We start from the raw sequence: 14,022 nt of genomic DNA, 5'->3' as shown, positions 1-14,022 counted from the left end.
TCTTCCTTATCATGCGCCGGCGCCATGGCTAGCAAATCAAAAGCTCGGAAGAACGACAAGAAACCTTCTGGACCAGTCTCGGATTCACAAGCAAAGAAGACGAAATCAATGGATGAGATTCTTGGGGTAAGGGCATTGGAGATTGATTCGGATGATGATGGAACTCAATCAACAGATGATGCGAATACTTTGGTGGATGAGAATGTGGTGTTATCAACTCGAACCTCCCTCAATGAACTGAAATCACGATCTGAATCGCACCGTACTTTCTCGTCGTGGCTTTCAGTGATGAATTCAGGAAAACAGAGTCAGGTATCCCCCATTCCCACTTTCAATCCTATTTGCGATGACAAAATTGATGAAACTGATAATGTTGTGAGTATAGAACTAGATGATATTCAGGATGAAGTAGATTACCGGAATTCTGCTGTAATTTGTGCTGTCTTGGGTGCAAATCCACCTCTCTCTGTGTTTGAGGGTTTCTGCAGGAGAATCTGGAAAGATTTAGGGGTGGATAAGGTTGTGCTGATTGAACATGGTGTGTTTCTGGTTAGGTTACTCACTATGGAGAATCGGGATAAAATCTTAGCTGCTATTAAGCCCTCTTTTGACAAAAAACCAGTAATCTGTAAACCTTGGCACAAAGATATTGTGGATTTCAAGGATGAAGTCAAGGTGGTACCTATTTGGGTGCATCTGAAACATCTTGACCTAAAATTTTGGGGGAACAGGAGCTTGGGTAAGATTGTTAGTTCTATTGGGGACTTCATTCATGCTGATAAAGCAACAATCAATAGGGACAAATTGCAGTTTGCTAGAGTTCAGATTGAGGTTGCTTTATCTCAGAGTTTACCTGAGTGTGTTAAGTTTCATGATGAACATGGTATTCTGAGAACAATCAATGTGGGTTATGAATGGAAACTTATTGTTTGTGAACACTGTAAACTCCTGGGTCATCTTGCTAGTGATTGTACGAAGAAAAAAGGGAAGAAAACTTGGGTGGCTAAGACAGTCCAAACAGTCCAAAACCAACCTGGTGTCAACATGGTTGTTAGCACTAGTGAGAGTGATGGGTTTGTAACAGCCAGCAAAACTGCTCATGTAAGGCAAGAGAGGCATAGTCCAGTGATTGTTACTAACTCTTTTCAGATTTTCCAGGGCACTGGATGCCAAATTGGTGATGACAGTTCAGGTGATACATTGGTGTTAGATGATGGAGGTGGAATCCCTCCTGATTCTATTGGATAGAATGTTATTCTGGAATGTCAGGGGGTGAATAGGGGCACCAAACAAAAAGATGTAAAAACCTTTTTGAACTCCAATAGGTGCGGCCTTGTTTGTCTCTTTGAAACAAAGGTCAAAGCTCACAATCTGGGGGCTTTGTACCTTAATTTGTTTGTTGGTTGGTCTTTCACCTCCAATAACATGTGTCACCCTGGTGGTAGGATTATTCTTGCTTGGAATCCATCTGAATTCCAGGTGAACCCCTATTTCAGTTCCAGTCAGCTAATTCAGTGTGCCATTAGACTAAAAAATGGGAGTCAGTTTGAATGTTCCTTTATATATGCTCATAATTCTCAACAAGATAGAGTTTCTCTTTGGAAAGATCTTTTCTCTATTGCTGGTTCAGTCAATGATGCTTGGATTTTGATGGGTGACTTTAACTGTGTTCTCAACACAGATGAGAGAGTGGGTAGTGCAGTCAGATTACATGAAATTCAGGATTTTCAGTCCTGTGTTAATACTTGTGGTTTGGAGGATGCTAAACTAAATGGTAATTTTTTCACCTGGAATAATAAACAACAAGGCAGTAGGAGAGTGTTCTCTAAACTGGATAGAGTGTTGATAAATCAGGCTTGGATCACTCAATATCCCAATACTAAAGTGGTTTGGTGATATTGAGGCTAAGGAAACTAAAACAGCTCATGCACTACAGGAGCTGCAAGATGAATTACACAAAAACCCTGCTGATGTTGAGATGGCTAATAAAGAAAAACAAGCTCAACAGGAGTATTTGGCTGCTCATAAAGCTTTATTGAGTTTTCTTGCTCACAAGGCCAAGTCAGTGTGGATAAAGGAGGGTGATGAGAACACTGCTGTGTTTCATAGGTCTATTAGACAAAGACAAGTGCAAAATACAATTCTTTCTATTAAAGACATGCATGGTAACTGGACTTCTGCTCCTGGTCAAGTTCCTGATGTTTTCTTAGAATATTATAAATGGCTTTTGGGCACAAAAGGGGATGCTAGAACCTCAGTTAAACAAGCAGTGGTGAACAAAGGGCCATTGGTGTCTGATGAGATGGCTAGTTTGCTCAATCATACCTTCACCAAGGATGAAATTAAAGCAGCAATGTGGGATATTGATGGGGGGAAGGCTCCTGGTCCTGATGGGTTTGGGAGTGCTTTCTTTAAAGGTATGTGGGGGGAAATTGGTGATGCTGTAAGCAAGGCTATTCTGGATTTTCTGAACATAGGGAAACTACTGAAGGAGGTTAATGCTACAAGTGTTACCCTCATCCCTAAAGGGAAATGTCCAGAGAGTGTTCAAGAGTTCAGACCTATATCTTGCTGCAATACTTTATACAAATGCATCTCTAAAGTGCTATGCAACAGGTTGAGAAATGTCTTGCCTAATCTGATCTCTCAAAACCAAGGTGCTTTTGTGCATAGCAGATTTGTTGCACATAACATCATGGTTTGTCAAGATTTAGTGAAAGGGTATGAAAGGAGAGTCAACTCTGCAGGGTGTTTGATTAAGCTAGATCTTCAGAAGGCCTATGACTCTGTTGATTGGGATTTCATTGAAGATGAATTTCCTGCTCAGTTCACTCAATTGGTGATGCAATGTGTGAGGTCTCCTAAATTCTCTCTATCCATTAATGGCTCTTTGCATGGCTTCTTTGAAGGGGAAAGAGGGCTCAGGAAAGGTGATCCTCTTTCTCCATTACTTTTTGTTATGTGTATTGAGTATCTATCCAGAATTCTGGTGTTGGTTGGTGAGAAGAAGGAGTTCAATTTTCATCCCAGGTGTACTGAGATCAAATTGAATCACCTGTGTTTTGCAGATGATATCATTCTGTGCTGCAAGGGGGAATTTAACTCATTACATATGTTGATGCAAGGTTTTTAGTTGTTTTCTCTCTCCACTGGTTTAAAAGCAAGCCCTTCTAAAACTTCAGTGTATGGTTCTGGTATGAGTGATTCTACAATGCAGAGAATTCTGGACATGACTGGATTTGCTAAGGGTTCTTTTCCTTTTAGATACCTAGGCATTCCAATTTGTTCAAAGAAGATTTGTGTTGCTGAATGTGAAAAAATTGTGGAAAAAATGTGTACCAAAATCAAAGCATGGAGTTCTAAAAATCTGTCTTTTGCTGGTAGGCTAACCTTGGTGCAATCTGTTTTGATGACTATTCAAACTTACTGGGCTCAGATTATGATTCTTCCCAAAAGTATCTTCAAATCTGTTAATAGCATTTGTAGATGTTTTCTTTGGAATGGTGTTGCTGATTCTAGTAGCCCTGGAAAGGTAGCTTGGAAACCGCTGTGCAGACCAAAGAATGAAGGTGGGTTGGGGCTTGTTAACTTAAAACTATGGAACCTAGCTACTATGGGAAAACATGTGTGGATGATTGCTACTCAGAAAGATAATATCTGGGTTAGGTGGATTCTCTCTGTATCCATCAAAGGGGAGCAGTGGTGGGATTATTCCCCCAAGAACATAGATAGTTGGTACTGGAGATCTATCTGTTATGTTAGAGATTTGATGAAAGCCCATCTGTCTGAGGCTCAGTTATGTTCTATTCAGAAATATTCAATCAAAAAAGCATATAGCAAGTTGATTCTTCCTGCTGCTGTAAAAGTTTACTGGGCTAGTGCTGTGTGGTGTCGTTTAGGCCAAGCTAAACATAGATTTATCACCTGGCTAGCTGTTTTAGAAAGATTGAACACTAAAGACAGATTAAGACAGTTTGGGCTGTCTATGGATGATTTATGCCTTCTGTGTGGTGCTGCTACTGAGAACCATATCCATCTGTTCTTTGGCTGTCACTTTAGCTATCACTGTTGGTCTCATATTGCCAGTTTTCTGCACATTAGTCTCACTAATTGCAGTTTGCCTCAGTTGATCAGATGGATTCACAGGAGGAACATCTCAAAGTTCAGAAAAGGGGTGTATTATACCTTTGTCTGGTGTACTGTCTATCATGTATGGAAAGAAAGAAACAATTCTTTGTGGAACAATCAGATTAGCTGCATAGATAAAGTGTGTAGCATGATTAAGAGTAGTGCATGTAATAGGTTACATTCTGTTTTGCCTAAAGCTCTTAGCACTAAGGATAGTAGTTGGTTCTGCACCCTTGCTGAAGGGTAGGTTTGCTTGGCTTGTTGCCTGTTTTCTTGTTTCTGTGGAGGGTTGTTCCACTTGTTACTAAGCTGTAATTGTTGTGCATAATATATACAAATACTTGCTTACCAAAAAAAAAAAAAAAAAACAAACATTGTTTTTGTTCTTCTTGAATGTGAGTCTTTCTGGGTTTGAAAACAGAAGTTTAGGTATGCTGATTATGGAACAAAATAGCCATTAGGTTCCAGCCTTTGAAAGGACTTAAAACAAACTAGATGACCCTACAATTAATGTAGCATTGTCATGCTTCATTTCCCACTTGTAGGCCATTAGTGTATCCCAACTTCCATTGTTTGAGTTATTACCGAAGTAAGAAGCTCAAGCGGTGTATGGTACCAAGGAAGTTTGATTGCTAGGTTAAGTTTTCTTTAAACATAAACTCATAGGTAGAAATAGAATCGTAAATTCCTTTCATTTGTTCCTTGTTTTCCTATTTCTTGTACCCTTTCTTATAGTTTTAAGAATTGACTTCTCTAGTGTTGACTTTTATACTTTGTTAGACATGTCCAATGTCACACCAACAAATTTCTTACCATTTTATTTATGTTGAATATTCTGTTTCAACTAGATGATCTTACCAGAAGCTTCTAAAGTTCTCTAAGCATCGATCCATTGGAATGTCTAGGGACTAGACTCATTTGAGAATTTAAATGGACAAAGATATTAGGTTGTTAACCATTGGTAAAGTTGAGCGTTTAAACTCAATGCTTTATGATCTCAAAACTACATTGTATTTTGAATTCACAAGCACCAATCGGTTTGCCATTCGACTTTGATACTCGAAAACAACCATAAAAGTCGCTAAAAGAAACGTACATTTTAAATTGCTCACTTTCTCTCATTTCCGTAAATCGTTCTTAGATTCACTACCAATCGAGGAAATTTACTGTTACCTTTCTAAAAGGATTTAATGCAGTGCAAGGTATTTAATTATAAACAATAATTAAAACATACATTGAAGCATGCAAAGTAAAAAACATTTATAATGAGTAATAACTTGAAAATTAAAGCAATCACGCAATTTAGACAAGTCATTGGCATTTTATTCGAATTTATTGTTCCGACAGGTGTGAATAAAATGAATCCAAGATCCTTAAATCATTGAAGAATTAAGCACATTATGTATTTAGACTCAATTCTAAAATATTTTAGCTAATAGTCTAGAAACTACTCTTGGTTGATAGGTACGTCTAAGAACTAATTATTAGGTAAACCTATCTCATTTGCCACGACATAAAATGACTCCTTAATTATATCGTTGAGTTTCACCAAAACTAACATGTACTCACAATTATTTGTGTACCTTACCCCTTTAGGATCAACAAGTAACACCTCGCTATGGCGGAAAACTATTACTAAGATTGATGTAAAGGTTATCTAAGTAAGTGTAATTTTGGCATGGCACCTTTTAACTCAATTTTTAAAGTTTGGAACTTAAGGCTCTTACTATGTTGGTTAGATTTTAAGTGAACTAAAATCCTTAATCATGCAATATAATCAAGCCATAATCTCATGCATAATTAAGACATATTTAAAGCAATAAATAACTTAAAGCATGCATAAGATATAAATGTGATCTAGTATGGCCCGACTTCATCTTGAAGCTTCAACTTCAAACTCCGTATTGAAAATGAATTGGAAACTCCGTCTTGAATTTAACCATGGGAGGCGCCATTTTCTTCAAATAGGATAAGCTGTAATTGAAACTAATTGCAACTATTTGATGGTACGCAGACCATATTTAAAATTAAAATTTTGGTGCATTAGACCAATTTTACATTCAAATTAATGGTACGCAGACCATATTTTCTATCCTATTTGGGCCATACTAGTCACTTTCCATAACCTGCAAAACAGTACATTTACAATATACCATTCACCCATTCATTTATCAATGAATGACCCACATAGCAAGTTAGTAGAACATATTATGCATCACATATATACTTTCAGTAATTAATCAAGGCTTCCAATAATCTACAAATTGTTCAATCCTTATTAATTCTAATCGAGTTTTTTTAACCTTAAAGGAATATGGACTTAATCAAGAGTTTATGACTAAAACGCTCCCACTAAAACCAAGAAATTTACATGCTTTACGAATTTTAAACATAAAATTGTATTTCCTAGTCCAACCTGAAACTTGCAAATTTATTTAAAATTTAAAGCTCATATAAAATATTATTTAAATCCTTTATTTTATTATCAGTTGATTAAATTAATTAATTTAAATTTTATCAAGGTTTTAATTTTAGTAAAATAATTAGTATAAATAAATTTAGAATAATTAATTTATTCAAATTTAAATTCCGAGAAAAAATTAAATTTCGAATTTAAATTTAATTAAAATCGTTTTCAAACGAAAAATTAAAATTAAAACAAACCAATCGGGCCAAGACAAGGCCATAGGCTTGCGCCCATGGGCTGCCACTCGCAATGGACGTACCGCAAGACACGAGCTGCCATGCGTAGACGCAGCAAGCCGAGCAAGCCACACCTACGCGCAGTAGCTCCCTCGCTGTGGCAGAGGCGGGGCAGTGCTCGCTGGTCGAGCCAGCTCTCGCTGCCCGCGCGCGCGGCCTTGTATGCTCGTCGCTGCCTTGCTCTCGCCTCTCCGCCCACGTGCATATAGCACACAGCGCACAACAGGGCTGCCCCCCCCCCTCCCGCGCGTGTCATGCCTTGCTCGCTGCATCTTACCGCATGGGCGACGAGCTCCCTTGCTCGTCGTCGCATGCCCGCACTATACAACACCCCTTAAGGGTAACACTTAGCTTCCATTGCTTCGTGCGTGCAAGATTCGTGAACGAATTTCATAAAAATTAAAACTTTTATAATTTAAATTTATTGACAAATTAATAACTCATATTAATTTCATAAATTTAGGCGAAAAAATCGAAAATTTATTATTCAAATTTATTTTCGATTATATTTATTTTCATGGATTCAATTCTAGGTCATAAAATTTTGAAACTTTTATATTTCAACAAATTTTATGGTGGTTTTTAATCATAGGATCCTAATTAAATTGCTAATTAATTATGAAAATCAAATCAAATTCCAAATTATTTGAATTTCAACAAATTAATTTCAATTACAAATTAGGTTGTATAATTAACAAGATTGGGCTTTAAAATTGTTAAACATATACAGTAGGTCAATCATAGATTCAAGATTTACATACAAGATTCGCAAATATTTAATTTAACATCATAAAAATTATAAATTTTGCGATCGAAAAACTAAAACCTTCGAAAAGTCATAGTTAGGCTTCGAATTTGGGAATTCTGGGTTACGCATCAAATCTATGATTTTAGTCAAAATTTTAAAACGTCGTTTACATGCGAAATTCACTATAAAATTATACGATTCCGACCATTATTGACTAAACTGCCGAAAATCCTGCGAACATATAATTAAATAATCGCACGAATTTGCAATTAATTACATACAACGAAATTAATCACCCCTTTAATTCATTGCAAATTTATAAAATTTAACCTTGTTAACTATAATTGATTATGGAATTAATTAGAAGCTCTGATACCACTGTTAGGTTATGACAAATATAAACAATATATTTCATGCGGAAAAACCATAAAGCCGGGAAACCAAATTAATTGCCACATAGTCAATTAGCATAATTTAGGATACATACATGTGATGCGTGCCTTCCCTAGGTGCTCCCGAAACGAACAAGAACAAGTTTAGGACTCCAAGTGTAGTCCCTCCGTAGATAGTCCACAGCACGTTTGGATCCGCCTTAGATTCAATTAACTAGAATATAGTCTAAGGTTTTATGTTATTCGAAACTTAATCATATTGGCAAATTATTAAGTTAGTTTAATCTTAAACTATATGAATACTTGTGATTGATGTGTTATAAATTGTGATTATGTATCACCTATTTATAGGGATGAAATATTGGAACTAGATTTCCACTAGGACTCAATTTACTAATTCGATTAGAATTCTATTAAAATTAATCCTTTGTATTTTAGTCTTTAATTAAACGACTAACTCTAGTGGATTTAGGAAAACAACTAACCGGACAAATCCTAGGGGTCTAAGGATTCGTAGCGTTGCACGAACACACACACACAAGCACAGCCCACGAAGGGCGCTGTGTGCGTGGCTCGGCCCAGCAGCGCTGACACGCGGCCAATTGCAAGGGCGCTGCCAGCCTGCCTTGCCTTGCTCGTTGGGCCTGGCCTTGCTTCGTGCTCGGTTGGGCCTGCTTGCTTGGCGGGCTGCTGCTGCTCGCTTGCTGCGCTTTGCGCGGGCTTCGCTAGGCGCGGGCCTAGCTTCGTGTTGGGCCTTGCGTCTAGCAAGCTCGTCCGATGTTTATTTCGTACGTCGTCACGCTTTCGATTCGTTTTCTGATTCCGGAATTCATTTCCGATACGAACAATATTTAATATTTCCGATTCTGAAATTTACTTCCGTTTCGAACAAATATTTAATATTTCCAATTTCGGAATTTATTTCCGATTCCGATAATATTTCCGATTCCGGCAATATTTCCGTTTCTGGTAATATTTCCGATACCGGCAATATTTTCATTTCCGATAATATTTTCTGATACGTACCATGTTTCCGTTTCCGGCAACATCTACGACTTAGATAATATTTATGTATCCGATACGATCCATATTTTTGTTTCCGGCAATATCATCGTTTCCAGAGTATTCATAATTTGCCTTTTGACGATTTCAGCTCCCACTGGAACCGAGATCCGTCGATTTCGAATATCAATAAATTGAGTATTTAATTCACTCAAATACATGATCCGTTCACGTACTATTTGTGTGACCCTACGGGTTCAGTCAAGAGTAAGTTGTGGATTAATATTATTAATTCCACTTGAACTGAAGCGGCCTCTAGCTAGGCATTCAGCTCACTTGATCTCACTGAATTGTTCACTTGCATAATTAATTAATACTGAACCGCATTTATTAGACTTAGCATTGAATGCATACTTGGACCAAGGGCATTATTTCCTTGAAATACATCTAAAACAAGCTAGTAAAAGCTTCAGCTAAGTGCTGAATACTATGAAGTATCCAATACAGTTGACATTTAAGAGGTACGTTGGGGCTCTTTTGTTGTTCTAGTGTTCTTCAACGATTATTGAGAAAATGAGCAATCAGTGCAATTAAACCTCCACTATTAGTAGTGTAATTTTTTTTTTAATATTTTCATTAGTATACTTGTATCTTATGAACAAATTTATTATTTTTGTTTATTGAAATTAGCAGGTGACTTTTAAATTTGTTGTCCAATGAAGTTGTATTAAATTTTGGACCCTCATTTTATGATTCATGGGTCCGCCTGTAGGGTTATGAATAATACAATAATAAAATTCATGCGCAAAAACCATAAAGCCAGAATCCAAATTAATTGCCACATAGTCAATTAGCATAATTTAGGTTACATACAATGTGATGCGTGCCTTCCCTAACAGCTTCCGAACCGAACAAGAACAAGTCTTTAGAGTCCCAAATGTTGCCCCTCCGAAGAAAGTCCACAGCACGTTCGGATCCGCCTTAGGTTCAACCAACTAGGATATTACTTAAAGTTTTATGTGTTCGGGCTAGGCTATTATGTTCTCCCTGGAACATAATGTAAGTAAAGAATATTGTTTTGATGTGTCTAATTATGAAGGACTAGCCTTATATTTATAGGGTAGGAAATAAGGAGTTTGAGTCTTACTAGGAAAAGAATTACCAACCCTACTAGGATTGAAACTCTTATCCAATTAGAATTGTAAATAATTAAACTCTTAATTAATCCAATTCTAGTAGGACTAGGAAAACTAATACTTAATCCCAAAGTTACTTGGCAACTAAGTAATCTGACTTTTCTTGAAGCCCAAGACGAAGCAACCAACGCAGCCAAAATGGGCCACGCTGGCGCGCGTGCCTGCCTAGGCCCAACCGCAGCCGCAATTGGACAAAGGCCCAGCGCGCTGCAGTCTGGCCATGGCGGGCTGCTGCTGCCTTGGCGGGCTGCTGCTGCCTTGGCTTGCTGCTCGTTGATATATGCGTTTTATATAGAATTTTTACCCCCGTCCCTTAGTACTTTTATGTATCAAACGTGCTCTTAGGAGCCGTTTCTAGTACTAATGTGTGTTATTGAGTGTGCCTTGAGTTTCAGGTTTGATTATGAGAAATTGGTCGTTTTAGACCCGTTTCATTGTTGATCAAGGCCACTATATGAGTCCGAGAAGTTCGGGACCTCCATCGTCGACTTTCGGGAGCCTGAGATGCTTATGGTTGAGCCCCGGGAGTTAGACTTGGTAATACGGGCGAGATACATTGAAGATTGCAAATCGCCCTGGAAGCTGAGGGCGAAATGCAACCATCGGGCGGAAGTATAAGAAAGCCAAGTTCATCAACGCGCGCCCGATCGGGCGCAGCTCGCCCGATCCGGATCGGGCGGTCAATCTGGAGGCTTTGTGGAGATTTCGCAACCCGCCCGATCGGGCGGATTTTGGCCCGATCGGGCCGACTATCGAGTGATTCGCCCGATCAGGCGAAGCGTCGCCCGATCGGGCGACGCCAACCTCCAGCAGTTATTCGCGTTTTTAATTCCGTTTTTAGGCCTTATTTTGGCAAAACTATATAAGCAAACTTGTTTTATTTTTTAGGGACATCTTATTTTCCAGCACTAAACCCTTAGTTTATTTTTCTAAGTTTAATTTTCTCTCTCTAATTTGTTCTAAACACTTAGTTTATTTTCAATCAAAAAAAAATCGAAGCTTTCATTTGCCATTGTTCTTCAATTAGGTATTATTCCTTATTTCAATTCTTTGTTTAAGCTTTAATTATGTTTTCAATCATGCCAATTGCTTTGCTTATTATTAATATGTGTGAGTAGTTGATTTTCTAGGGTTTTGGGAATCCATGAACGAATGTGAAAGGATGATTAATTGTTGTTGATTGTTGGTTTAGCTGTTAATTCCTATTGATTGCCCTTATCTACTTTGCAATTAGATTTGCGCAGGTTTGATTGTATTAGTTTCGCAATATCAAATTAAGATTCGAGAGATGCAATTTGATGTTTAGGCTTGTTTCAATAGGTAGAATTGGGATTAATACGTAGCGAGAGCCCGTTAATTCTAAGTCTATGATTAGTATCGATTCGAGAGAGCATGCTAGTCTAATTAACTGTTTTATTGATTATTATCGATTGTTGTCATCCTGGAATGTTGTTCATCGGTGAACCTGTGCCCTAGACCTTTTAATATCTGATTTTTCCCTATTTTACTATCATCCTAGTTTCATTATACAAATCAACCTATATTCTTGTTTCCCAATAGTCTAGAATTGTCGATTAATAGTAGAAAGAACATTGTTTCCCTGTGGATACGATCCTTGCTTCCCTTGCTATATTTTTAGTTGGTGAACGTTAGGTTTATCTTTGATAGGAGTGCGATTTAGCCTGTCAAATTTTGGCGCCGTTGCCGGGGAGGCCCCAGAGTGGTCCGGTAGTTCATGAGGATCAGGGGTCCATTGATGAGAGGTTGAGCAGACTTGAGCTCGGGTTCCGGGAGTTCGCAGCTGATCACCAGAGGACCATGTTCCCATTTTATGATCAGTATGCCAGGCAGGGCTATATTGCCCCAGATTACGAGCACCCTACCTGGTTTACCTATCCCGCGGAGGGATATGGAGCTCCGGGTTCTATGGGCACCTTCACACCCACCCAGTACGGAGGGTGGGGAGCGGGTCCTAGTGGGCATGCTGGCCGAGATGATGGTGATGATGCTGGTAATGATGGCCAAGGCCATCAGTGATGCCGAGATGATGTTGATGATGAGGTTCGATACCCTTGAGCCAATGAGGACATTGTCTGATTTGGTTTGGGGGGGGTTTCACACTACTTGTACATTGTAGGTATGTCTTTCTTTTAGTATTGCATTTCTTTATTTTGGTGTGTTTATTTTGGTGTGTTTAATGCATTCTAGATTAGTTTATTGTCATCCTGGAATGTTGTTCATCGGTGAACCTGTGCCCTAGACCTTTTAATATCTGATTTTTCCCTATTTTACTATCATCCTAGTTTCATTATACAAATCAACCTATATTCTTGTTTCCCAATAGTCTAGAATTGCCGATTAATAGTAGAAAGAACATTGTTTCCCTGTGGATACGATCCTTGCTTCCCTTGCTATATTTTTAGTTGGTGAACGTTAGGTTTATCTTTGATAGGAGTGCGATTTAGCCTGTCAAATTTTGGCGCCGTTGCCGGGGAAACGGTTTTATTTTCTGTTGTTGATTGATTATCCTAGATTATTGTTTGTTACTACTCAAGGAACTCACGTTCCTTGAGACCGGATCTCACATTGTTTTGTAGTCTTTGTCTATGCCCAGGACCGTAGGTACTAGTAATCTTACTCCATTCGATCCTGAGCCCGAAAGAACTTTTCGTAGACGAAGAACTTTCATTGCACAGTGTGGGAATTACTCTGACTCTGATCATAATATTGGCGATCTTTTTCCTTCAGATACAGATTCAGTTTCAGAGATAGAGATGGGTGACGAAAATCTGATACCGCCACCTACCCCACGGCTTACGGACTATTCTAAGCCAAGTCTGTCCGTGCTGCCAAAAGCGATCATGCCTTCTATTGCAGCTGAGACCTTCAAGATTGAGCCCGCATTGATTAACATGATCGAGAGACGCCAGTACGGTGGGGAACCAGGTGAAGATCCGAATCTTCACATTCAGTCCTTTATCCAATATTGCTCCACCATCAAGCAAAAGGGATTGACTCCGGAGCAGACTATGGAGATACTTTTCCCGTTCTCTTTGAGTGGGAAAGCTAAACTGTGGATTAATGGGTTGAATCGGGCGGCTTTGAAAATCAATAATTGGGAATCCTTGGCTCTTGCTTTTTATGTTAAATATTTTCCACCTGAGAAAACGGCTCGTCTGAGGGGTCAGATATTAGGTATCTCACAACAAGCGGATGAGAGTTTGTTCGAGGTTTGGGAGAGATTCAAGGATTTGCAAAGAGAATGCCCGCACCATGGTTTGGAAGATTGGTTCTTGATTCAGCAGTTTTATAATGGTCTGGGCAATGAGTCTAGATGTTTGTTGGATTCAGCTGCCAGTGGGAGGTTCATGCAACTTGAGGTGCCTAGAGCTATGGAGGTGATTGAGGAGATAGCCATTCACAATGCCCAGTATGGAAATCCTAGAGGTCTATCTAAGAGGGGTGGTAAGCATGATTTAAATTCTATTGAACAATTAACTGCCCAATTGACTGCTTTACTTTATAAATTCGATAATATGCAAGCGGCCAATGCTCAATCTGCCCAACCTGTTAGTGTAGCTGCTATGAGTGCCCAACCTACTACTATTTGTGAAAGTTGTGGAATGTCTGGTCATTATGCACAGGAATGTAGAAGCTCTATTGAACAATGTAATGCTTTTCAATCCTACAAACAAAACAACCCATTCTCCAACTCTTACAATGAGGGCTACAAAAATAACCCTCTGCTTTCCTACAGGAGCAACAACATCCAAAACCCTCACCAAGTTCAACATCCACCACCACAACCATATCAACCCCCACACCAACAATCTTACCAACCCCGAAACAACTA

General features: G+C 38.7%; 1 non-coding gene across 1 annotated transcript; it reads right to left on the bottom strand.

Annotated features, from left to right (window-relative positions):
• Window positions 1-13,342: 13,342 nt before the first annotated feature.
• LOC130470914 (small nucleolar RNA R71) lies at window positions 13,343-13,449 on the bottom strand. Its single transcript, XR_008931630.1, has one exon. It is a non-coding gene; the product is annotated as a small nucleolar RNA R71 (small nucleolar RNA).
• Between the last annotated feature and the right edge of the window lie 573 nt (window positions 13,450-14,022).

Source organism: Spinacia oleracea, chromosome 3, assembly GCF_020520425.1.
Source record: "Spinacia oleracea cultivar Varoflay chromosome 3, BTI_SOV_V1, whole genome shotgun sequence".
NCBI lineage: Eukaryota > Viridiplantae > Streptophyta > Magnoliopsida > Caryophyllales > Amaranthaceae > Spinacia > Spinacia oleracea.
The sequence above is the reverse complement of the archived record's forward strand: the minus strand, read 5'-3'. Positions and strand labels throughout refer to the sequence as shown.